The 26,563-nt window shown below is 42.5% G+C and overlaps 2 long non-coding RNA genes across 3 annotated transcripts; one reads left to right on the top strand and one right to left on the bottom strand.

The window, feature by feature from the left end:
• Positions 1-1,253: 1,253 nt before the first annotated feature.
• On the bottom strand, positions 1,254-23,589 carry LOC115595468 (uncharacterized). The gene is made up of 3 exons (XR_003986706.1): positions 23,459-23,589; positions 17,721-17,828; positions 1,254-2,082 (listed from the first exon to the last, which is right to left on the bottom strand). It is a non-coding gene; the product is annotated as an uncharacterized LOC115595468 (long non-coding RNA).
• Positions 23,590-23,739: 150 nt separating this feature from the next.
• LOC115595465 (uncharacterized) lies at positions 23,740-26,563 on the top strand. Of its 2 annotated transcripts, none has more exons than XR_003986702.1 (3): positions 23,740-23,874; positions 24,942-25,165; positions 26,413-26,563. It is a non-coding gene; the product is annotated as an uncharacterized LOC115595465 (long non-coding RNA). The 2 variants fall into 2 exon arrangements; XR_003986701.1 differs by having other exon boundaries at positions 23,856-24,275.

Raw genomic sequence — 26,563 nt, 5'->3', positions numbered from 1 at the left:
AAAACAGGCTCATATCGCCCTGAAAGCCCGAAAATTGAGAGGGAAGGCTTCTGACTGAAACGAATGACGGAACTACTGAAGACATGTTTGCAGCACTATAATTACTCGAAGTCTTCACATCCTGCATGGAAATCCCTTTGAAAAATCACTTTTGAGTGAAAGACCACTTCGTTTGTGGTCAAGGGCAAAAACACACTCCTCTCGCTCTGAAATGCTCAAAAATGAGAGGAAAGACCTCTGACCGAAACGAATGTTGGAACCACTGAAAACATTTGTGCTTTATTGTAATTAAGGTAAAGTTGAGACATTTTGAACAGAATCTCACTTGAAAAAGCATTTCTCAGTGAAATATTAGTTAGTCTATTTTTAAAGCCGTAATGTGGCTTTCTGTCGCGCAAAAAGCTCCAAATGGCAAGAAATCTAGACCTGACTGAAACGAATGATAGACTTGAAAAACATTTACAGCATGAGATACAGCATGACCTATTTCTTACTCTAAAAAGACTCTTCTTTCACTGAGAATTATGGCCCAAAATCTGACAAGACTTTATAGCAAGGGTACATTACCTTTCATGAATAATGACGTATTTATTTTACCTCCCATTCACGAAAAGCCATGAATTCATTATTTCATGTAGTACTTCATGAACTATCAGTAATGCATGACGATATGCATTAACCATCCATTAATTTATGCATCAATTAAGGTATTTCAATCATCATTACTCCTGAGTTATTAATGATGTTGATTTGGTCTTCATAAGTGAGTCCGCAGTTAAAGTAACAGGCCAACAAACTGTGGTCAGTTATCAGAATTGAACAGATTACAAATGCACTAGTAGTGTATTTGTAATCTGTTCAATTATGATAATTATGATTAACTAAGCTGACCAAGTCACAGGGCAAAACAGGCTCATATCGCCCTGAAAGCCTGAAAATTGAGAGGAAAGGCTTCTGACTGAAACGAATGATGGAACAACTGAAAACATGTTTGCGACACTATAATGGCTCAAAGTGTTTACATCCTGCCTGGAAATGTCTTTGAAAAATCACTTTTGAGTGAAATACCGCTTAAAGCGCTCCTGTCGCTCTAACATAAAAGTGACAAAGAAGTAATCTTCTTCATCACTTTATTATGTCTCTGGCCCTTCAAATAAAGTGATCACCTGGTCTTTAGCACTGATAAATAAGATATAAGACCTTTTGTGTATTATACAGTATTATCTTAACGCTCACAAACCATTTAAGACAACTCATTCATTATATCTACAAACTTTAATTCACACAATTCAAAGCCAAAAGATAACATTTTCACATACCATGTCACATATATAACATCTCTCAGCAAAGGACACAATTTAGTTAACCATACCATGTTTATATTGTTAAATCATTTGTTGGTTCAACTTGACCTCAACAGATGCTAAGCACTGACATTACTCAGTGCTGAGTATATCATAGTACATCATGCTTAACAATGACTTCTCCCTTCTGAGGAAAAATGTCCTGTAAAGTGAATATTGCTCCTAAGCTCTGTGACTCATATTTAATGATAATATTTGAGAGGCACGAACAGGGGCTATCTTGAAACGTCCATGTTCATATCTGATGCCAGAGAGCTCTCGGGGGTTTTATCAGGGAAACATGTGCCGAATGTCCTTCATAAATGACCAAGGGGTCCTTTCTTGTGCCTGTTTCCAAGTCAGAAAGTCCATTCTTACAGTTAGATGTTCTTTTACAAGTTTCTAAGTTCGGTCTCCCCTAAGCTGCCAAATTATTAATTTGTATGTTAACCATGCCCTCTCTAGCTGCTGAGTGTGAACTCCGGTAACAGGATCAACAAACCACCTTGAATGATTCACGGTGAATTATGAATTATGAATTAGTGCGAGTGCTCCTTCACTCATCACTAATGATGACTGTCCCAGGGCGCACATGATTCACCACCAGTGGAAGGAGATGGTTGCGGGACCTCCTCTTCACCAGCTTCAGTGTAGGTCTTCGATGTTTTCCTTTCACTCCAAGCATTCCAAAAACTCACTTCTTGCGCCTCCAAGTGTTGGATATTCTCCCAGGACCATACTGTTAATACAAAAAGTCAACTCTTTAACACTTCACCATGCCACAAGCTTACCATTTTTATTTACCACTTTGATCATTGGCCAGGTGCATTACTTAAAGGATGTTCAGTCCAATCAGTCAAAATAAGCAATATTAATGTCTTTGTACTACACTTTATTAGTCTTTACCAGAATGCTGAGCAATTTTTTACATACCTACTACTCCTACACACAAGTATGACAAGTATGACTCTTCAAACGCACTACTACAAAACAAGCTAGTTTGGACCAAAATCTAAAACTATAGGTTAGTTTTTGAGTTTGCGTAAATGCTACTGTTCCAAGAAGACAGCGTTTGGTAATGGCTGGTCTGTGCTGCCAGGTGATGTGACCACAACTGTATTCACTTTGTACTACATGGTTCAAATTTTGTGCAAACTCTTTGTTGAAATTATAATCTCTCACATAAATAGCTCTCATCTTGTTGGTGTTGTGTCATGACATATCAAAATGCATACTAAGAACTCTAGACAAGCTTGCATGTAAGAAGATGGATCTGAGACCGTCACATTAGTCTTAACCTTGAGCCTAAAAAGTGTACCTGTAAAAGTTAATGTGCCTATTTAGCAAATGTTTCCTGAAATCACAACACAGCCATTATACAGTAGTGTTTCCAACACATTAATTAATTAATGGCTTTCTGTCACAATATCAACAGTGGCTGCCACACAGCAGTATTTTAGGAGCTGCGAGTTCCGTTCCCACAAATTGACTTGTTTTACTGTCAGAATTTGGGCAATTTGGTCCAATAAGATTTGGAGAGTCTAGAAGAGCCAGCCGATTACATTTAATCCTCCCTCCACCAGTGAGAAACACTGTACAGACTACCATATAACTCATTAAATGCTACAGAATGCAGTATACACTGATCTGAATGATCTGGAATCACCTGTATAAACATTTCATCCATGAAATTAAACTGATTTGAGTTCTCAAAGATCCAGTTCTGACTGTTTCTTCCCCTGTGTCTCTTATGTTGGCATACTGTGGACAAAAATACAAAAACAGTAAATCATAATGTTTATCCAATAGACCAGGTAGTTCAACTTAATTGCGTCATAGTTTTCCCTTTAAAATTTGTTAAATTTCCTTTTTTGCTTTTTCCACTTTTCCTCAGTTTATTAACAGTATAATATATATAGATATATATAGAGTTATATATCTATATCTATATATATATATCAGTGGCGGCTGGTGACTGAAAAAAAAAAATACCAAAGTGTACCCCTTCCGGGATCGATCCATCACCTGTGTGGCAGGCAACTGCTCTACCCACTGTGCTAACGCAGCAGTCAATGTACATACTTCACGACAGCACAGGACATCACACTCATCACTCATCACAATCGCCCAAAACAACGGTGTTGCTGCTGCTCTGTATTGTGTCCCGGTCGTGCCACTAACGTTATGTCCTCCAGCAGGATGAACGAAACGAAAACTATGAATTATCTTTCTGACTGCTTCTCTCTGATTTCTCCGAACAGTTTTTTTTCTTTCAGAAATGTGCTTATATTTCCTTTGAAACCAATTCAAATATCGCTGAAAACTCCATATTTCTTGTCCAAGCATGGCTGGCAGTGAAAGCTGTAAAATACATAGAAGTATTTTTTTGAATGGAAGGAGATCCCTCCGACGGAGGACAGAAGCCCTCCGTCCTCCTCTAGCCCCCACCTTCCTGCTCCCTGCTCCTCTCACAGACTGCTCTGTCTCCTCCGTCTGCAGCTGTCGCTGTTGAACCATTTTAAGTGGATTTTCTTCCAAAGAAGAAACCTTTTTTATGATATAATATTTTATAAAATGATACTGAGATTTGGTAATGATTTATTTCAACCAGTTACTCTTTCTTAAAAAAACAAATTGATCTTCCTCTTGCCTCTCAAAAATAGAGGAGGACCAACCTCCTCTGCCTCTATGGACGAGCCTCCTCTGATATATATACACTACTCACAATAAGTTAGGGATATTGTGAGAGACTCAGTGGATTTCATACATACGGTGTTTGTTTCACTTCAGAGAGTTTTGGGATAGGAAGGCAATTGTATTGGGGTGATAGACACTCCTCATTTTGTGTTTTCCACGTAATGGTCTCACTGTGTACAGTGTGCCTTACATATTGGGGCCAATACCAAAAAACTAAAAGACAACCCTTTTTAATGTGGCATCAATTTCAACATTCTGTGTGTATAAAAAGCTGGTATTGTCAGTAAGTCATTCCAAGTTCATCATTCAAACAGCCATGAACACACGACATCACTTAACGGACGAGCAGCACCACCTGGCCATAGCGCGCCTTCGGGTCGGTGGCAGGCTGTCAGATGTTGCTCGTGAACTTGATGTGTCTCAAAGTGTCATCAGCAGACTTGCTTCAAGACACAGAACTACTGGCAGAGTTCGTGACAGACCCAGGAGTGGAGCCCCACGAGTGACAGACCGCAACGATGACCAGTACCTAAGGACCTATGCACTCAGACATCGTTATGCAACTGCCACACAGCTGCAGGCCCAGTTACGAGATGTGAGGGGTACTAGGGTTTCCAGACAAACCATTCGAAACTGACTCCACTGCTTTGGCTTGAATGCCAGACGACCGTTGCAGGTGACTCCACTGACACCAAGACACCGCCGTGAAAGTTTGCAGCGGGCACAAGACCATGTGACCTGGACAATGCAGCAGTGGTCTACCGTCCTGTTCACTGATGAGTGTCGGGTCACCTTGCACAGAAAGGATGGCCGTCAGCTGGAGAAGGCGAGGTGAGCGATACGCCGAGGTCAACATGGTCCCCAGGGTTCCCTTTGGTGGAGGAGGTACAACAGTCTGGGCAGGCATCACCAGTCAGCGCAAAACAGATTTGGTTATTGTAGATGGCTCAGTCACTGCACGTTCTTACCTCAGAGACATCATAGAACCCATCATCATCCCCCAATTACACGAGCACACCCCCAACTTTCTGTTCATGGATGATAATGCTCCACCACATCATGCCAGAATTGTCACAGCTCGACTTCAGGAAGTCGGAGTGCCTCATATGGTATGGCCAGCAATGTCCCCTGACCTAAACCCCATAGAGCACGTCTGGGACCAGCTGACGCAGAGACTGGATGATCGTACCCCACCCCCACGTGACCTGGCAGAACTGCGTGTAGCACTTGTGGAGGAGTGGAACGCATTGCCTCAGAACAGCATCATGAGGCTAGTGAGGAGCATGAGACGTCGCTGTCAAGCTGTCATTGCGGCAAATGGTGAAAACACCCGCTACTGACATTGGCTGCGTTTCACCGATTCGATCGTTCTTAAGGACTTAAAGCCCCTGTACAGACTTTTCATTTAGTGTTGATTTTGGCGGCCCCGCTGGACGAAAGCGGTAGTGTTTTGCCGGAATGAAGACTGCATTTCCCATGAGCTCTAGCGCCCACCGTCGTGAAGACGTTTGTCTGGCCGGCGCGTGTAGATTTGTTTTGGAAACGTCGGAAAGAAGACGGGACTTGCTTTGAAAACTTTTTTTGTTTTATTTTAGCAGCTATCTGCAGCGTGCATATGGACGAGGTAAATGTGTCTATTTGTATTTCTACTTAATATAATATGCCGCCGGTGAAACAAAGTAATTGGAAAAAACTGCAGTAGCATTGCCAACATAATATCTTACGTTGTAAGCTAACTGTATTACCGTGATGTCTGTGACATAGGCTAAACATGCAAAGACTGCACTATTGTCACTGTGTGTAATGCTGCTGTTGCACTGCAATTTCCCAGCTATATATATTACCCACGGTGCTACAGAGCTAGCGTTACAGCAAAGTCACACTGATTGTGATGGATGTTTTGTTCTAAGTAAGAAACTGAATCATTTATAATGACAGAGGATATTACCGATGCATCGTTGCAGGTCGGCTGGGCTGATACACACAGCTGAAATGGATGCGTGATCTAAGACGTTTGTTTTCGTTTTTACGAGTGTAGTATCTAGAGCTAGTCTAGTGGTAACGTTAGCCAGCTTTGTTGTAACAACATAAATTCATGTATTGCTGTAAACTATGTCCCGCATTACATTTCATAAATGAAAAAAACTTTACAAACCTGTCTAGGAGGAATCGGGCGAATTCTGCATCCGACCCTCCCTTCAAGCCCCGCAACTCTCTCCATCTCTGGAAGGAATCGCCAATGTTTATCCGTGTTTTAGCCCTAGCTCGATCGGATTCCCTCTTGGCCTTTCGTTGGTCTTCGGTTCGAATTATTTTTCTTTTCTTTGTCTCATTATCAGCCATGACAAAAGTTTTAGCTCGGTTAGCACTGGCTAGCGTAGCAACAAAACAGCTATGCTGTATCCTGAATGTCGTCAGTTCCGGTCTGACTGCCGTAAATCGTTTCGTCAGTGGTCCGACCCGACCAAGGCCTTTCAGAGGTATAGAATTAGACTACTTAGAAAAAGCGTATCTTCACGCTGATGGGCTCATTTGCTGTTGTAGGTAACAGAGACACATAAGCAGAAACCAGAGACTTTTCTATATCCAGTTAAAAACTCCGTACAGGGGCTTTTAGAAGGCTCTTAAGAAGGGTTCGGCTAAGAAGGAGCGCTAAGATACGGGTGTTTCCCAGACGCGTTCTTAACTGCCTTCTTAGGAGAACCTTAAGATTAAGCCAAAGAAGCTTCTTAAGAAGTTCTTAGTGGAAGCTGTCCAGCGCGGTGGTGCTGGAACTGAATCAATCGATGCCAGGCAAATCGATCACCCACCTTTTTATCAGCGCATAAGTCACACACAGCGCCCCGTGGTCCCCCCACACCGGTGCAATTAGGCCACGCATGTATCGTGTGTGTGTGTGTGTGTGTGTGTGTGTGTGTGTGTGTGTGTGTGGGTGCGTGTGCCAACAGGTGTATCCAAGTAGTAATCAAGCCGATTAGCGCATATATACCCCCGTGGAGCACCGGGTGGGACGACCCTCACTCCCGACGAGGAGAAAGTCCTCTCTATCATCGGGAAGACGGCCTCTGAAGGCATTAGTGGGGGGCATCGATGTTCAGGGGGACGAGGGGCTCTCAGAAAGTGAGGATGAAGAGGAGCCATCTGGGAGCGGAGCAGGGACGTGCATGCCCCCAGGAGAGATCGACCCCCACAACCGTGCCCTGTCCCTGTGCGCCAACCAGCAGGGCCCGGTGTCCGCATGCGGGGAGGCTTAACAGGGCGGCCCGCAATAACGACCTGCACCTGCAGCGAGACGCTGGTTCGCTGGAGAGGGAGAAGCTGGTGGTGCTGCGGGGGATAGAGGGCCAACTCGAACGACAAACTGCCCTGCAGGAAGAGATGGTCCGGATAAAGCAGGAGAGGTTGGAGCTGCACCGGAGACAGCTGGCGCTTGCCGAGGCGCAGTTCAACCGTCCCTTCATCTCTGTTCCAATCATCCTTCCCCAGGATTCAGGTACGGGGCATTTCTATTTTTTATCTGCATTACGCAATGTATTGCTCCTACCAAACTCTCCCCTGCCAGCCTTCTGCCCCACAGCTGAGTTGGCCCACATGCAGGGTTCGTACACATTTTTCAAGGTCAAATTCAAGCACTTTTCAAGCACTTTTAAGGGTCATTTTCAAATTTTTCCAGCACCATATCGCTGGGGTAAAATACATGATCTACAGGAATATATACACTCATTTTTTTTTTTTTTTTCACTTTTTATCACAATTATGCTGTAAACTTCTAAAATTATGTTTCATTATAGCAAAAAGTTTAGAAATTAAAGGAGAACATAAATTTTTATCCAAAAAAATGGAAGCCACTTAGCATTCTTCAGACACACTCGCACCGAGACAGAGAGAGAGCACCCTGTAATTTTCTTTTTTGACATAAATTTGTATGTTTCAAAATGCAGTGTTGGGAGTAACGCATTACAAAAGTAATGCAATTACTGTAATGCATTACTTTAGCGCTGTAACGCAGTAATGTCAGGTATTACAAAAAAAATATTTTACTTGGTACAAATCCCAGTAACGCGTGTTACAATGCATTTTAAACCCGAAATTAAGTGGTGTGTTGTTTTTATACAAATTCGCCGACAGCTTCCTGTCAGTGCTGGAGAACTATTGATTGAGGAGAAGACGACTGCAGCAGCAGACAAGTTGGACTCTACACTCGCAAGATGGACATGCGCTCATTATTTTCAGTTCCTCAGAGACAAGGATGTGAAGAACATTATAGCTACGTGCACTTTGTGTGCAAAACCAAAAGATCTCTCTACCTCGTGAAACAACACAAGTAATTTAACGAAACATCTAGAGCGGTGCCACACTAACATTAAGCTAGTAACCAAAAGAAAGCAAACTGAGGATGAGAGCGGAGAAAAAACCAAGCAGCAAAAACATTCTCCCGTTCTGCGATATGGAGGACCAAACCTGACATAAGTATAAATAAATAAATAAATAAATGCATAAATAAATACATAAATAAATGCTGAAATAAATATATAAATAAATAAATGCATAAATAAATGAATAAATAAATAAATGCTGAAATAAATGTATAAATAAATAAATAAAAGTATAAATAAAATAATAAATGCTTTTTATTTATTTATACATTTCTGTTCACCTACATTTATTCATTTCTGTATTTCTGTTCACCTACATTTATTTATTTCTGTATTTCTGTTCACCTACATATATTTATTTCTGTATTTCTGTGTCCATATGTAAATGAGGAGGTAGGAGGTCCTAACCTCAGTCAAGAGCATGATTGGTTACAGGAGTGTGCTCGATGAGGGTCTACTACTTCTGCCTTACTAGCAGCGCTGATTCCTGTACACTGTACAGGAATGTTGCTGGCTACCAGCAAGCCCGCTCAGCTAACTGTTAGCTGCAGTTGTTGACATTTGTTCATGTAGCTCTGGTTTAGTTATGAATTTGACTGGCGTTCATTTTAACTTGCGAGGGTCCCAGGTGTGCTGGTGGTGTGGTTTGAGAATCCCGTCTGGAGAGAGAGGGGTCCTCAGCCATGTTCGCTAACCAGGAAAAACATTCTGCTCATCGCTCCAAGTCATGTATATGTGTATTCTAGACAAGCGCTACAGAGCACAAATCGTCCAAAAGTGCATGTTGTCGGTCTCATATCTTTGTCGTGAATGTCTGTACTCTCAAATAACTCATGGGTGGAACAGGCTGAGGCATTTGTTCACGCCGAGCGGCTCGAGAGCGGAGTGGAGACCCCTTTTAGCTCTTATGTTAGCTGTTAGCTGCTCGCTATAGCGCAGCGTCCAGGTTACCTTGTGACACCGGTTACCATCGGGTATTTTTCATTCCGCACTGTTCAAATGGTTGCTTAAAGCCATCGTTCCGAGCCGCATACATCGTTATTAAGCTGAAGCAGTCACTGTGAAAACTGTACACTGTCATACAGCCTGCTGGTCAAACAGTCTGCAGAGTACGTTGACATCCAGCCCGAGCTCAGCGTGAGGTCAATCAGCTGTGGCAAATCGTGAGACGTCCAGATCAACCTGTGATACAAACACTAGTAGCGACAATGGTTCATAGGAAAGCCCAGACATGTATCTCACTCTCGGTGGTAACATGTGTCAACAGTTAACCTGGACGCTACGCTCTTAGCGCTACAGCGAGTAGCTAAAAGCTAACTAGCAGCTAACTGCTAACAGTGGTGTCCACGCCGCTCTCTAGCCGCTCGGCGTGAACAAATGCTTAATACTGTTCCACACATGAGTTGTTTAAGAGTACAGAGATTCACGACAAAGATATGAGACCGACAACATGCACTTTTTGACGATTTGTGCTCTGTAGCGCTCGTCTAGCAGTGGTTTGCAAGTCGCAGCCCCGGCTTCTCCGTGTGGATAGAAGTGTTCAAGCCACGTCAAAACGAATACACGTATACATGACTTGGAGCGATGAGCAGAATGTTTTTCCTGGTTAGCGGACATGGCTCTCCAGACAGGATTCTCAAACCACACCACCAGCACATCTGGGACCCTCGCAAGTTAAAATGAACGCCAGTTAACCTGTCACACTGGTCGAGGCCATTAAGCTAACTGGAGCTGTTTACAACGTTACAGAGAGGGAGGATTGAGATCAGGAATCGTTTGCTTTTGTCTGGCTCTCCGATTTGACCAATCATGCTCTTGACTGAGGTTAGGACCTCCTACCTCCTCATTTACATATGGACACAGAAATACAGAAATAAATATATGTAGGTGAACAGAAATACAGAAATAAATAAATGTAGGTGAACAGAAATACAGAAATAAACTAGAAAAATTTGCATTTCCTACGAAAATACAGTGTGAATGCTGAAGACTGAAGCAAAATCTGCTGAACGTACTGCAGGAAATGCTAAAACTATAGGCTGAATGGTCGGGATTTTGCAGAAAAAGCTGAATTTTCCAATATCTGGTAAGGCGAAAAGGCCTAAAAGCAATAGGTTTAATGGGCTAACAAAGTTGAACATTTTGATAGCTGAACATTTTCTCTAGCTAAACATGAAGTTGTATATTTGAAGGAGTTGAAAAGGCAGAAACATGAATATCTAAAGAGGCTAAAAAGCTGTAGAGTAAAGGCAGGAACACACCAGCCCAACCGTTGGACGTCTGAAGCGTTTGGAGAGGCTCGGACGAGGTCGGGAACAAATATGTTTGGTGTGTTCAGCTGCGTAGGAAGCTTTCGGAGCCGCGCGGACGTTGTCGGATCCGACTGTGCATGCGAAGTCTGAGGAGGAGGGCCGTCGGACGTCTGAGCCATTGGATCCTCTGATTGGTTGTGTGCCAGCTGCATGGCCGTTCTGATTGGCGGTGTGCTGGCGAATCAGCGCGGTGTGTGGGAGGGACGGAATACTGTGTGCGCTTTGTTTTTCTATGCACTCCATTCCGTCATTCCCCGTTTTCATGTTTTGCAGTAGTGGCACCAGACTAGTTGTTACGTCCGTTCAGGACGAATTAATTTGTGTCAGTTTGGTAATGCCTCGCTGCATGTTTAGTATGCAGCTGTTTTTTTATCGGAAATAGTTAAGTTTTGTTTTGATCGAAAGTAAAGAGAGTTGCGTGCATAAGGTTCTCGTTTACAACTCACAACACAAGCGCCACCCGCTTATTGCATCTCGTGCAAGCGCAGAACGTACACGCTACTGTGGCGTAGGCAGCACGTCGAAGCGGTGTGTTCAATGCAACTTTTCTGCCGAACGGGTCAGACAAGAGGCAACGGACTGGTCGGAGAGTGGTCGGATAAGGCAGTTGGACGTCTGGGCGGTGTGTGGGGGCCTTAAGAGGGCTGAAAGAGCTTAAAAAGGTGAAAGAAGGCAAAAAAGGTGAAAAGTTAAAGGCTGATGAGGACCAAAAAGGTGAAAAAGGATGAAAAGCTGTAGAGTAAAAGGGCTGGAAGAGGTTAACAGGGTTCGTACACATTTTTCAAGGTCAAATTCAAGCAATTTTCAAGCACCTTTAAGGGTCATTTTCAATTTTTTCCAGCACCATATCGCTGGGGTAAAATACATGATCTACAGGAATATATACACTCATTTTAATTTTTTTTTTCACTTTTTATCACAATTATGTACACTGTGTTATGCTGTAAACTTCTAAAATTATGTTTCATAATAGCAAAAAGTTTAGTAATTAAAGGAGAACACAAAGTTTTATCCAAAAAAATGGAAGCCACTTGGCGTTCTTCAAGACACACTCGCACCGAGACAGAGAGACCTGAGAGCACCCTGTAATTTTTTTTTTTGACATAAATGTGTATGTTTCAAAATGCAGTGTTGGGAGTAACGCATTACAAAAGTAATGCAATTACTGTAATGCATTACTTTTTGCTGTAACGCAGTAATGTAAGGCATTACAAAAAAAATATTTTACTTGGTACAAATCCCAGTAACGCGTGTTACAATGCATTTTAAACCCGAAATTAAGTGGTGTGTTGTTTTTATACAAATTCGCCAACAGCTTCCTGTTAGTGCTGGAGAACTATTGATTGAGGAGAAGACTACTGCAGCAGCAGACAAGTTGGACTCTACACTCGCAAGATGGACATACGCTCATTATTTTCAGTTCCTCAGAGACAAGGATGTGAAGAACATTATAGCTACGTGCACTTTGTGTGCAAAACCAAAAGACCTCGCGAAACAACACAAGTAATTTAACAAAACATCTAGAGCGGTGCCACACTAACATTAAGCTATTAACCAAAAGAAAGCAAACTGAGGATGAGAGCGGAGAAAAAACCAAGCAGCAAAAACATTCTCCCGTTCTGCGATGCTTGAACCTCAAGAAGTGAGGAGACTGTGGCAGAGTATGTTGTCGAAGTTATACTGCCACTTTCAACAGTTGATTCTCCGTCTTTTAGAAAAACTGTGAGCAAGATCCCCGTCCAGGCTAGCAATAACAAGGTAAGCTATGATTGCCTCAACAGGTTAGTGCTGCTGGGCTACTGACTATAATATATCAGCCAATAGAACAGCGACATAACGTCAATCTGTTTCACATCAGTCTGTATTCAGATAAAACATACAAAAACTTCATAAACATTAGCTAAAGGGCCTTACAATGTAGGCTAATCTTACTTTATTGGAAGTAAGTCATGAAAATGGGAGAAAAGTGAACATTTCCTTTTCACACTTAAAGCTCTTACGTATGTTAGTGCCTGGTGTGACGTTACAGAGACAAACTGAACAGTCAGTTTCTGACTCTGGCACTTTCAGCTCTGGTGCATCAAATTCGACCTTCTCTTCAGCCATCCTTCTCTATTGCTACCAGTCTGCATGTGTAACGACACACGGACAATCAGGCGCTAACTTAACGAGGTCACTTAACGTGATTAATGGTGTGTTAATTATTATTTAGCGTGTTATGGTTTAGCTAACGTTAGCGTTTAACATAAAGTGTTAACGTGCAGTGTTGGCCTAAGTTACTCAAAAAGTCTTAACTTACATTTCTTGTGACTGGAGAGCGCAGGCTCTCCCATTGCACAAATCTGCCAATCATTTTTGCAGACCTTGCATGACGCCACTCTTTGATTCGGTCCTTATCTTAACCATAGTTTGTAGTTATCATTTTCAAGCCAACGCTTGTTAAAACAACAGCCTCCCGGCATTTTGTCATCTCCTGCTGTCTCTCTTCGAAAGGGGCGGGGTCACACACAGACCGGCAGGTCGCGGAGAGGAGCAGAGAGGCTCAGCGGAGCCCAGGAGGAAACATCTCCACATACGGTTCTCTTACTGATTTTATTTCTAATTGATATCATTCATAATTTCAGAAATATTAGACGTTTTTCGGCCTTTTTTTCCCATTCAAGCAGATGACGGAATCTTCAAAAATCTTCAATTTTCACACTTTTTCATGCATTTTCAAAGCTAATCTAATCATTCATACGTCCACATTAAAACTCCATTCAAACTGTTAAACATTCACAAAGATTAGGACTTTCTCCCCTGAATTCAGCTTTGTCACAGCATTCATACTTTTTGCACAGTCGCACTTCAAACATTGGAAACTTTTCAGCCACTTTGAGATTTTTGCATTGGTGTGTATGGGGTGGAATGTTCACAGCCAGAGTGCAGGGGCCAACTGACAGAGTGAGCAGGAGCTGCGATTTATTCAGAAAATCTTGTCTTCAACTCGCCACCATTTCCACAATGTTCACTCCAGCAGAAAAATAAAAACACCAGATTGTAGGTACACTCGTGCTGGTGCCTACAGTCGATCTCTGGAGGCAATTGGACAAAAACCTTTGGCTCAGTGGGCATTTCACTGACAGGAACACCGACCAACTGCCGCATAGAGTCCCATTAAAATGAGAGGAAAAATTATCTAGATTCAGACAAACACATTCACTTTTCTAAACTGCTCAACAAGACACATTTCTGACCACAGACACACAAAAAATTCACAGAATGCTCAAGAAACTCTCATAGTTTTGACCATATCCTCATTTTAGTGATAGCAGTTACTGTTTTGCAGAGAGAAGTATGATAATGTGAGGTGAGCCTCAGCTGAAATCACTGTTAAATCAGCTCTCACAGTCCGTTACCAGGACCAACCTGGTTACCATCACCGTGGCAACCCAGATCAACTGGGCCAATACAGGGAGACAGATTTATCAATGAGTCAGTTTGATAGACACACACACACACACACACACACACACACACACACACACACAAATGCAGTCAGATATGCATGTTTCAGCATGCACACATGTACACACACACACACACACCTACACACACATATAAAGCCATGCTTTAACACACACTCACATGCACACAAACACACAGGCACACACACACACACACATATAAAGCCATGCTTAAGCACACACACACATATAAAGCTAATCACACACTCACAGGCACACAAACACGCACACACATAGTATATTTCCCAACATTTAAACTATATTTAATGATTATCTTTTTTTTTATTCATTCAAGCCAGGAACTCCATTCAAATAATTAAATGTCTTAATCATCGATATATTGAGATTTATTGAATTTCTCAGTCAGATTCAGAGTATTTGATACATTCTCGACGTAACATCTCTTCATACTCCATCTGCTGCTTTTTAACACAAATTTAAGCTAGCATTGCAGTCTGTCTCAAACCTTATATTCTATTCTTAATGCTTCATTCTCACCAAACTATTAGGAAGCTTCATTGTCTTCAGATGAGACTTTAGATTAATTAAAGCAACCACTTCAGTTTGGCCTTAGTTTTTCAACCAATTCTACATTATTTTCAACCCAGGAACTGTGTTTTAATTTATTTAAATATTCCCAATCATCGACACATCGAGATTTATTGAGTTTCTCAGTCTGATTCAGAGTCTTTGACTCATTCATACTGTAACATCTCTTCAAACTCTACATATTTTAATGCTTCATTCTCACCCAACTATTGCAAAGTTCATTCTCTTCAGACGAGACTTCAGATGAATTAAAGCTACCAATTCAGTTTGGCTTTAGTTTTTTAACAAATTCTACATTCTTTCACAGTTTTCAGATATTGGGGACAATATTCAAAGTTTTCACAGCCAGCAATCCGCATTTGGCTTCAGCTGGTCAACAGGGAGCATTCACAACCGCAAGTTCTTCAGAACTTGCCTTTTCTAGTTTCTCCTTGTTATAAGCAAACTATCCAGTCTGATCCCAATTTTGTGAAAGACATAGAGTATATGACAGTAGCATAGACATAATGTCAAGCCCTTTCAAGCACTTAAACTAAAATCCAAGCACTTTTCAGACCTTGAAAACACAACATTGAAATTCAAGCACTTTCACGGATTTCAAGCACCCGTACGAACCCTGCAGATAGGAGACAAATTATCTGCACGTACTGTCGACTTGAAATGAGTTACCATCTAAGTACGTCGAGTCTCAAATATCACTTGCAAGCCAAACACACGGCAGATGCAGAGAGCCCGCCACCCCCATCGCAAAAGCCACATCCATACCGTATGAGGGGATATTCTCACTGTCTGGGCATATTGTTCAGAAGAAGCGAGCTGCCCAGTCATCAGAGAATGTTAACAGGCTTGTCTGTTTGAGCAGCTGGCTCAGTGCAAAGAAACAGAAGTAATATATAGTAACAGCAGAGACACAGATGTAATGACACAGCTCATTTACTGTGTGTTGTATTGTTTTCAGTTGCCATGTTTGCATTTATGGTGTTTTCATGTTCATTTTTTCAAGAAAATTGTGAGAGAAGGTGTCTGGGTTCCTCACGAGTACATTAGAAAAGCAAAGAGAGATCTGTTCCAAAGAATCTGAATAAAATGCTGCAGATTTTTATTACCTTTGTGGTTTGTTACCTTTGAGGACATTATTACATTGGCGAGTAGTATTACATGCTGCCTACCAGAGACCCAATCCTCAGCAACATCATATACAACCAAGGGTGTAACCATGGTATAGATATTGGTGTGGGCCAAATGGGAATCAAGATAAAGCTTTTAATTAGATACACTGATTTTTCTGCTTGTGTTACTAGTTTATTTGCTTTAGCTATATAGTAAGTGCATAAATAACAGTGCACAATGTACAGCAGTGTAGCCCCTTTCACCCATGCACTTCTATTCTGAACTTATCTGAACATTAGGAGCTGTATGTGTAACCAATGAGAGCAGTAACAGGGAAGAGTTGATGTAGGAGATTTTCTTAATTGAAAAGAAGTTTATAAGCTCCAACAAATAGCTTTAAATTACGTAAATGAACACCTACATGGCATTAATGCAAGAATATGAATGTACTCCTGTCACAAAACTCCACTTACATGACAACTTGACTTGAAAAAGACAATCTTCTGCTGCCTCTCCCTTTTTGGCATTCATAATCATGTTGAATAATATCAAAATCAGTGGATGTTTCTACAAAACTATCTGTCAGTTACCATTAACATACCTGGCTTACCTGGCTTGGCCTAATTGTTTATCACCTGGCTTGCTTAATATTAGCTAACATGCCACAAAGCAAGACAGAGTTATTTATCCCGACTGTAAGGCAAACATCTGGACAGAGGAAAGAGGATCCAGATGAAGCTGACCTTTCCTCATCCACTGATTCATCTGATTCGGAACCTCCGTAGAGAAAAAGTCCAAAAAGAAGTCCAAGTCCAAGCGCAAAACAAAAAAAGCAAATAGGGAAAAACACTGTGAGGTATGTACCGAGTCCTTCAAGAACTTAAGTGATACAGTTGTCAGTCTGTTTATGGACTGCAACTCCAAAATGAGGTTGACTGAGCACTTCCCCAGTGCTTGACATAGAACAGACAGACCCACTCAAGTCAACTCAAAGCATTAACTGCACAGTTAAAAACAAGTTTCCCTGCACAATGAAATTTGTCCTTTGCCTTCCACTCTGAATGCCATATAAAATACGATAGGAAAGTGGAGCTTTCTGTATGGTGGGGTGGGTTAGGGTGGGGGCAGTGGATTATACCTATCCCAAACAATTTCTTGGTCTGAGATCATATTTGCCAGAATATTTATCCAAACTCATACATTCTCAGGTAAGAAATCTACTTGAAAAACCCTTTTCAGTGAAATACAGTTTAATCTTTTTCTCAGTGCAAAAAGACGCTTCTCTCACTGAGAACAGCTTAAAAATTGCCAAGAGTAAATTATTGCCAAAAACGGTTTGACGAACTTTAAACAATCCACTCTTGTAAAATTGATGAAAATACTAATTTTTCATTGAAATACTAATAATAGATAAAGGTTAAGCTTTATTCCGTAAAGATACACACAAAATTGACACAAGTGTGTTTAAACAAAAGTGACAGTGTTAGTGGCAGAATCTAGTTGCTTTTTGAGAGTACATGAAGAACCACCAACATGAGGTGAATGGAGGGAGCGGGGAAGGGTTGAATGAAAGGATTCTCTGCACTGAGTTTCGTAACTTTGTACTTCTTTTGGCAGTGACCTGTTTGGAAAAACTTGAATTACTGCCATGCAGCATTATTTATAATAAGGGGCAAAATGCACTTGTTACAGAGAGAGGGGCCCTTCTGTTGACCTCTGGTCAATTATGAATTGTTTCAAATGTTTTAAGTCAAATCTTTTTGGGAAAAAAATTACATGAATTGTACCATACTAAATTCTTTCCAGCAGATTAACACACATACATACCTTCCCATCATCCACCTTCACAAACACATACATATGGTGAGATTGGTGGACACTCTTAATTGGAGGAATGTTGTTTTCATGTTCAGGAAAGCTGAGACCAGCAGAAACCTGCAAAAGTAGAAGAGCAAATTTTATGTATAGAGGACAACAATACTGAATACATACACGATACAGGTTATGCTTTTACTGATGAGGAGGACGAATCGACTGATGAACAGGTACAACAGGGGCCATTGCCCCCGTAACTCCGAGTCTGGACCCCCCTGTGGCCCCCCCGACAGGGATCAATCATCAATAATGGGAAAGGGAAAGGCAGAAATAAAGTGTCTCAGCAATTTACTCCCAATCAAAATTGCTGAAATTGTAAACACTGTTTTGTCTGAATGAGGGATTTATCTTTTTTTCAGGGTTGTATGTGCCCCCTAACAAAAAAGCCGGCCCCAATCTGGCCCCCCTATTAAAACTAGTCTAGAACCGCCACTGATTGAGACACAAGACTCAGTGCAAGAAAAACTTGCAAACTGCAATTAGAGATGTATGGGACCACTAGGTGTGTTGCCAGGAGCTGATGTACAATCCGGGCGCAGATATGAGTGGATGAGGTCCTGGTCCCATTCAGATGTCGCTGTGCTTTTAAGCAGTTCATGCTGAGCAAGTCAGGCTAATAAAAATCTGGGTAGCATGCCATGCCGAGACCAGCTACGCCTGGGATACGCAGCTATACACAGACAAACCTGCGCACAGAAAGCCTGAAAGAAATCAGGGCAAGCCTCTGGAGCTTGAAATGACAGAGGATCTCAGAGTGCATACTGTCAGCTCTAGTTAAGTCCATGCCCTTGGCCAGGTGCTGCTGAAGAAAATGCCGACCATGGTTGGAACCTGACCGTCCCCCTGCATTGCTGGCGGTAAGAGACAGGGCTTTTGTTGCAGGTGACCAGTGTTAACAAGTTGCCCCCTTGTGGTCATTAACAACATGCTCTATGACCCTGTCTAAAAGTCATTTGTGTTGTGGACTGAGATCGACCCAACCTGAAACCAGGGGGGAGGCTTTTCCTGGATGAGTCTTGGAGAGAAATTGTAACATCTTATATCAGTAGCCTCACTGCCGTTTGTATGCGGGGATCCTGCGCCAATTCTCCGCACCCGCCTCTGTGTGAAAGTTTTAGATGCGGAGAGGGGGGAAATTTCGCTCCGGCGCTGATCCGCCTCTGGAGGTAGTATCAGGGCCGCATTATTGGTGAGCCGTCCCAGTGTGAACAAATAAGCCGGAGGCGCGGATCGAGGGCGTGTCGGTCTGACAGTCTGATAACTGCACAGGTCCTTCACTCAACTAAATACAGAGAAATGTCCCACAAAGCAACGTTACAGGACCGAACAAAAGTAACGCAGTAACTGTAACTGTCTTTAGCAAGTTATATGAGGAAAACAAATACCACAGCTGTATGTGGAGAAGCGTCCGTCCTCCTGTCTGTCCTACCGACTCTTCGTCACATTTCTGCAAGAAAAACAGCGTCTGTCACCGGCAAAAAACTTTAACTCACCGAGTGTTTGTGATGAAAATAAATCACCGCGACCGTCAGCCCTCCGGACCGAGACTTAACCGAACTTTCCCCCAGAAAACAGCCTCCATCCCCGCGAGTGACAGAGTCAGACAGCGTCCTGTTTACTGATGGTGATTATGTAGGCTAATTATGTAATTTAGCGCGAAAAACTTCACTCTGTCACTTTCCAGGTGGGTCAGGATCTCAATCATTACACATTATAACAGCATCTATTTGATTATTAACTGTCCGCGGATTTTGGATTAACGGGGTAACACCTGGGGAAACACCGACCTCATCAACATGACGTGTACCGTCACGTCTCTTTAGGAGCCGCAGCACCGGCTTTCTGTGTGAATTACACACGTGAAGGCGGAGATGCTTCGCTCTGTGTGAATCACCATCGGCGGAGAATTGCCGAACAACCGCTCCGGAGATAATGCGGAGAGGCTGTTTAAAAACGGCTACTTATGCCATGTTCTTCCCCACCCTCCGCCAGAATCTGTGAATGGCTGGGAGGATGTACCATTTATTCTCCCTCAACACACTGGTCCTCCTGACCCATGGCAAGATTGATGTCGAAGCAACCATCAGGTGTACACACACACACAAACACACACACAAGCTGGAGTTTTGAAGATGTATTCTAAATGAATTGAAATTGTTTTGAAAAAGTTAAAGTATTGACAGTTGTGGGTAAAGTCTAAAAAACTGAAAAATGTGGTGTGATTTTATTTAAATGAGGTCTTTTGACCATGAATTCTAGTCACAAGTGTAAATGTTTTGGTACCGATTTGTCTAATACGTTCGTGGCATGTGCTCTAACCACTCGACTACCTGCGTGCCTGAGTAATAGCTTAATTTAGCACAAAAAGATGTTTATTTAGAAGTGAAACGCAAAAAAAATGGGCAAGAATGGCTTTGGACTATAAATGACTTGGGGGGAAAAAAATGACACCCTACTTGCTGTAAAATGTATTCAACTTAACACGTTCCTCAGTAGCAAACTTGTCTGAACAACCTTTTATTTTTTACTGTTTCCCACACAGAACACGAAGTGGAACTCAATTGAAAGCATGTTTGCCATAATAGTTTTCCAAGTTAAAATGGGGTTAGGGTTAGGGTTGCCTTGTAAGGAATATTGCTTGAAAAACTTTTTTTGAAGGGAATTTTGGCCAAAAATGACTTGAAGCACAACCGATTCAGGATTCAAGATGTTTTATTGTCAGATACACAGTGGAAACACAGTTTGCACCAGCCAATGAATTTCTTAATTTTTTAGTTTCCCTTCACACAAAAATATAAAATATACAGAAAATATATAGAAAATAGATAAATGACAAGCATGTTGGCATGTGCAATGTACGCATACAGCAGAAGGCACTGAAAGACATTGTTATACAAGAATATTGTATATATACACAATGGATATTGAAGACATGTACATAGTGCAAATGTAGTTCACAGCTGAATATGGTTCACAGTATTGAATATAGTGCAAATGTAGTTCCAAGTGTTGAATAGTTGTGTATACGGATTTGAAATGAGAGTGTCATTCACCAGCCTGATGGCCTGTGGAAACTGCTACCATGTTTGCCATTATAGCTATCCACCTTTCTAATAATCAACAGTAGGAAACTAACTTGAAAAGCCTTTTTTCAGTGAAATGCGGCTTAATCGATTTCACAGTGCAAAAAGACGTTTCTCTTGCAAAGAAAAACAAAACTTCCCATAAGTGAGTTTTGACACAAAACAAATTAAAGACACACTGAAACCATGTTTGCCATGATAATTATTCAACTTCTAACATTCTAAGGTAGGAAACTTACTTGAAAAATCTTTTTTCAGTGAGATACAGTTGAGTTTATTTCAGAGTGCGAAAAGAGGTTTTCTCACTGAGAACAGCTTGAAAATTGCCATAAGTTAGTTTTGATAAAAAACGAATGAAAACACAACTGAAATCATATTAACCATAATATCTATCCACAACGCCACGCTACGTCACGCCGCCACGCTCCGGCATGTACGTCACGCTCATCACGCCGCCACGCTCCAGCACATCACACACACTGTGGCTGTGTCCAAATTCAGGGGCACCATCCTTCGGAGTGCATATCTGAAGTGCAATTACGTCACTAAGCCGCGCGAAGCCTGTTCAAATTCAAAGTGTGCTCCAAATGCTCCCCACAAATGCCTCCTTCTTTTGCCTGTTCCTGGAGGACACACCGCTACTATCCTTCGCGGCTACAAATTGCCCAAGATTCATTGCGCGCCTAAAGAGAAGAAATAAATAAATAAATAATGGCGACCTCAAGTGGCGCAGATCTCGCATTCAAATGTAAGTATTGGGTCTATACTCCGTTTTTAGTCATTTGAGCTTCAAACGCCAGGTATGTTAAACTCAAAATATCAGTTAAAATACGTTGGTAATGCTCAACTTAATGCCTTTTACTTTCAACAATTAGACGTTCAGAGGTTGACTTATATCGTATATCGTATTGTGACTGCGGAGATGTTATAGACTCGTTTTACTTCATGTACATAAATGGACCAAGATGAACAGATTTAGATCAGGCTGTGATCCGTGTAAAGTCTAGTTAAACGTTGGAATAAAGAGCTATGTTTATGATTATTATCCTTATGATTATATTATTTTGCTGTATTAGAACTCTTTGGTGTGTTTCACATTTCATCGTGTTTTAAGGAGTAAACAGAGAAGCTTCATCACTGTCCGAAGTCAGAACTTGTTCACAGGGCGAAACATTCCGCCGGCTGGACGGGAGTATGGCTATAATATATAATAATAAATAATAAATAGCCGATTTGTCAGTCCTGATGTCACTTTTTGTAAATCTTTGCATCCCTGTGTTAATGTGATCTTGAGTTTACCTATTCTCTTGCTTCGAGGAGGGAGGATGAAGAAGGACACGAGGCTGCAGAGAGGATGGAGAGGCTCTTCTCTGCTCCAGAGGACAATCCTTACATTATTCCTGTTATTTAGTTAAATGTATGAGTTATTTTTAAATTATTTGTTCATAATTGTTCATTTTATATAATTAAAATTAAAAAATTACAGCATAAATAACTATTTACAGATTATTATTAACAAAAAAAAATATTATTAAAAACAATATTAAAACAGTAACAGATGATGGACAGTAACAGGCTGAGCAGGAGTCCCTGCAGTGCTGCTGGGCTGGATGGTGTCAGTGGGACATCATCTGGGTCGGTACTCAGGGTGTTTGGGGGTCCAGTCTCCTCTGTCCACCACATCGTCCATCAACTGGGTCTGCAGTTCTGACTCCATCCACGGCTGCCATGTCACTAAGAATGTTTTAAGAAAGAGGCAAGAATTATAATTTCATACTCTAATTATAATAATAATAATCATAATAAATTACAACAAACAAAACTATCTACCAAACATTTTAAGTACAATGCCTTTAAAATATAAATTAAAACCATATGTGGCGATCAGCAGTTTACATGTCAGCATTAACGTAATGTATCGGTATGTTAATGAGCCCATACTGTTAGCTAGCTAATAATGATTATATTGATAACATTACTGTGGGTTCAATAACAGGTTTACCTCTCCACGGTCCTCTCAGCCGGAGATAAACCAGAGCCGCTTCTACTCTTCCTCCACAAGCACGAAGATTAAAAAGGAAATCAGGAATTCCTGAAGCTCAAACAGATCTCACAGTCAAACTTTTCAAACTACTCTTCTTGTCACTTTCGCGGACCTTACCTCACCAGAAATAGTGAGGTGCGGGTAGGGGTGGGAACATCTGGTGACGCAACCAGGAAATGCTGCGAAGGGTAGACCGTCCAATTTCACAACAGGCTGACGCTGCCTGCAGGTCTCTCTGTAGGACCCTGCCTTTGCTGGCGGCGAAGGACGGGTCCTTGAAGGATGCTGCCCCTGAATTTGGACACAGCCTGTGTCACGCCCCCACACTCCGGCATGTCACATCACGCTACTTCACTCCCCCACGCTCCTATGGCGGTAAATCGATGTCAATACAATTAGAGAGACGCGCAGCAACGCACGCACGCATGATTATTTTGTTATGCGTTCGTGCGTTGTTACGTGTATATTGTATTTCACGCGTAACAAAAAGCTGCGTACGTATGAAGCAGCGTGTGCACGTCTGTCTGTCACTGTTTGACAAATTGTTAGGCGTTCACACTTACGTGCGCTCGCAGACTCTCATGCTTCGCAGCCGGAAGTTGATCTGCAGCGTGCACACCAGTTCGCGTACATGAACGCCTCACGTAGTTGGCCTTTTCATTTTAATCAACCAGGGGGGGCAGCAGTGAGCCATACTTTGCCTGCCGGAAATTCAAAAGAAGAAGAAGAAGAAGATTTTTTTTTTTATTATTATTTATTTAAACAAGAAGAAGAAGACGGAGGATGAGAAAGGTGACTGGGGTAATATTTACGTATAAATACATAGTTCATTTGTGTTGTGTAAGTTTAAAAGTAGAGTCTGGAGTATTGCTTGTTACAGTTTGTAAGCAAAACATTGAAACTGGGCCCCTCCTCTCAGGCTCAACTGTGTAATGTTAGCCTCCTGCCCCTGACAGCAGCAGTTACCAGGACCACAAAGGTAAGGAAATACAGTCCGAGAGAAGCGCTGGTGCCTCCGTCACCAACACCGGGAGCCTCCGGTGTTATGTTGCCGTTGTGGTCAGCTGGGAAGACTGTATTAGCGGCGGATGCTAACCGCTAGCCAAAGTTAGCATCGAGTTAGCTCACCACCACAACAGTCTACAGTCTAGGCTTTAGTTGTCAGTGACGGGAATCGACCCGCGGCTCGAGCGCTTCGCTCAGGCTATATTTCTTTTTCTTTGCCGTCCTGAGTGCTGCTGCTGAGAGAGAGAGACGTGCTAGCACCATGGATGTATTGATATAATAGATTCACACCTAGCACTCAGCAGCATTAGGGACAGCTAGTGGGGCTAACGGGAGCGCTACACACAGCCACCACCACACAGGACTAGAAGCCAGGTGATGATTAAGACGGGTTTCATTTTTTATAAGTCTAGCGTTTATTTTGGGAAAAAAACTCAAGACTCAACCTTTTAACAGGGTTCATAAAACTCATTCTGTGCCTCTGACAAGATAATAAGGTATTAAGCACCAGAACTGCGCCCCCTGCTGTCCTCCGCAGAGTGGATTGATGCAGCAGGTGGAAAATGTATATTGTTAGTGCTGCTAATCAGTTAGCTCGTTAATGCTTATTAGTTGCTAATAGTAAGAACTCTCCTACATGTGCTTGTATTATTGGTGTATATTGGCTGTTGTTAATTAAGCTGAATGATTCATTCTTATTTCTATTGATTGTTTACCATTCCTGGTACTGTATAGTTAACCATGTACCTGCTGTTCTGATAACTGCTTTTTATTCTCTGTTACAGAACCACACAACTTTCATATACCTTCCACACACACATACTCACACCATCACTCTCACACCATCAACCATTCCTAATCAGCAATTGAGAAACTAAAAGGATAGTTTAACAACAGATCCACTTAGACACATGTCACACTGGTGAAAAGCACCTGTAGAACTGAGTTTTGAGAGCTTAAAAAAATAGTGTTGCCTGTAACGTTGTGTCTGGTTTTCACCATTGTATAGACCTACACTAAGCTTGTCCTTTTTCATGTTAGGTGTATTGTTGATACAGGGCTAAACCAGGGTTTGACAAGAGTTGCCAGTGTCTGATTCTACACCGTAACACAGCAGAGTGGGCGGGGCCTGCAGACCGACCCAGTTACACCTGCAGCGAGCAGACAGAGGAAGAGGAGTGTGAGATCCACGGGGAAAGGAGCAGGAGAAAGAGAACGACAGCTGTCGCCAGCAGACGGGCATTGACTGTCGGACTAATTGAAATGTGAGTTTATACTCTGCCCTAGGGATGTATAATGAGATCAAAATCTACAGTATTTGCCGTCATTTCATACCCTACATGTTCACAATAATATTGAGACACTTTTGTTATCACGATATCGTGGTATTACCAATACGTTACATCCCTACTCTGCCTCCATTGTGCGAGTAGTGATCCCTGTTCGTGGAAAGTTATTGCGAATGTGTGTAAAAGTACAGTGACTGAAGTCCTCCCCCCCCTCCCCACATGACAGCGTAAAGGGGCGTTCAGACCGAACGCGATAGACGCGAATGGAGCGGCTACTCTACATTGAAAATCAATGTAAATGGCGCGATTACACGCGATTCAGGCGACGGCGGCGCGAATGGAGCGTCTGGCGCGGCGCGAATGAAGCGTCTGGAGCGTCTGGCGGGGCGCGAATGAAGCGTCTAGCGCGGCGCGAATAAAGTTGAAAATATCCAACTTTTCGAGCGGCATCGCGCCGCGACATCCAATCAGCGACGAGTTCAAGCCGACGACGTCACTTCCATCACGTACGGTTGTTTACGGTTGCTCAGGGCAACGGTGGAGGAGAAGCTAGTTGTAGCTCACCTCAGACAGATGGACAGGCGCTCCACAGCTGAGATGCAGCGCCTGTAGTTGGTGTCCAGGCGGGAGATCCTGGCACCAACCCGAGCTAACAGGTCCTCGAACTGGGCTCCAGTCAGCCTGAGCTACCGCTGGAACCGGTCGTCATCCAGACGGAGCTCCTGGAGGAGACAGTGAAATTCCCCCAGCTCTGTGTGTCTTCGGAGGACTTCATGAACCCAGACACGACGGCGGGTGGTTTTCCGGCGTTTCTGGGACTTGTACAGCAGGTACAGTACAGCAACGGTGGTGATATCAGCCATGATAGACGTGGAAAGACAGCGGGTTGAGAAATACCGGTTCAAAAATGAGCGGGCAAGCGGGCAAGCGCGAATGACGCGAATGACGCGAATAGTCCAAAATGATCACGCGGCGCGAATGGAGCGTCTGAAGCGATTGTATTCGCGTCTATCGCGTTTGGTCTGAACGCCCCTTAAGAGGCCGGCGCCCAAGGACGGTGTGACAGCAGTGGTGCCAATGACGAGAGTGATGTTGGCCCGAGGTGACGGTGAACCGCTGATACTCTGACCAATCGTGTGAGCAACGATCTTAGGACGTAAATGAAGTGGTGTGCATGTATTGGGTTTAAAAATGTAGTGACTGCCATCTCGTTTCCCCCACAGCTCCCGAGTCTGCGCCCGGCAGAGGACAGTGTGCAATTGGAAGACAGCGGTGGTCGTGGATAATTGGTGTTACCAAGTCACCACAATAACGGACCCCTTTCCCCCAGACCCCATTCTATAATTTCTGTGAATAAATATTGTTTCAAATGCC

The sequence above is a fragment of the Sparus aurata genome, chromosome 14, assembly GCF_900880675.1.
Source record: "Sparus aurata chromosome 14, fSpaAur1.1, whole genome shotgun sequence".
NCBI classification, from domain to species: Eukaryota; Metazoa; Chordata; class Actinopteri; order Spariformes; family Sparidae; genus Sparus; species Sparus aurata.
The sequence above is the reverse complement of the archived record's forward strand: the minus strand, read 5'-3'. Positions and strand labels throughout refer to the sequence as shown.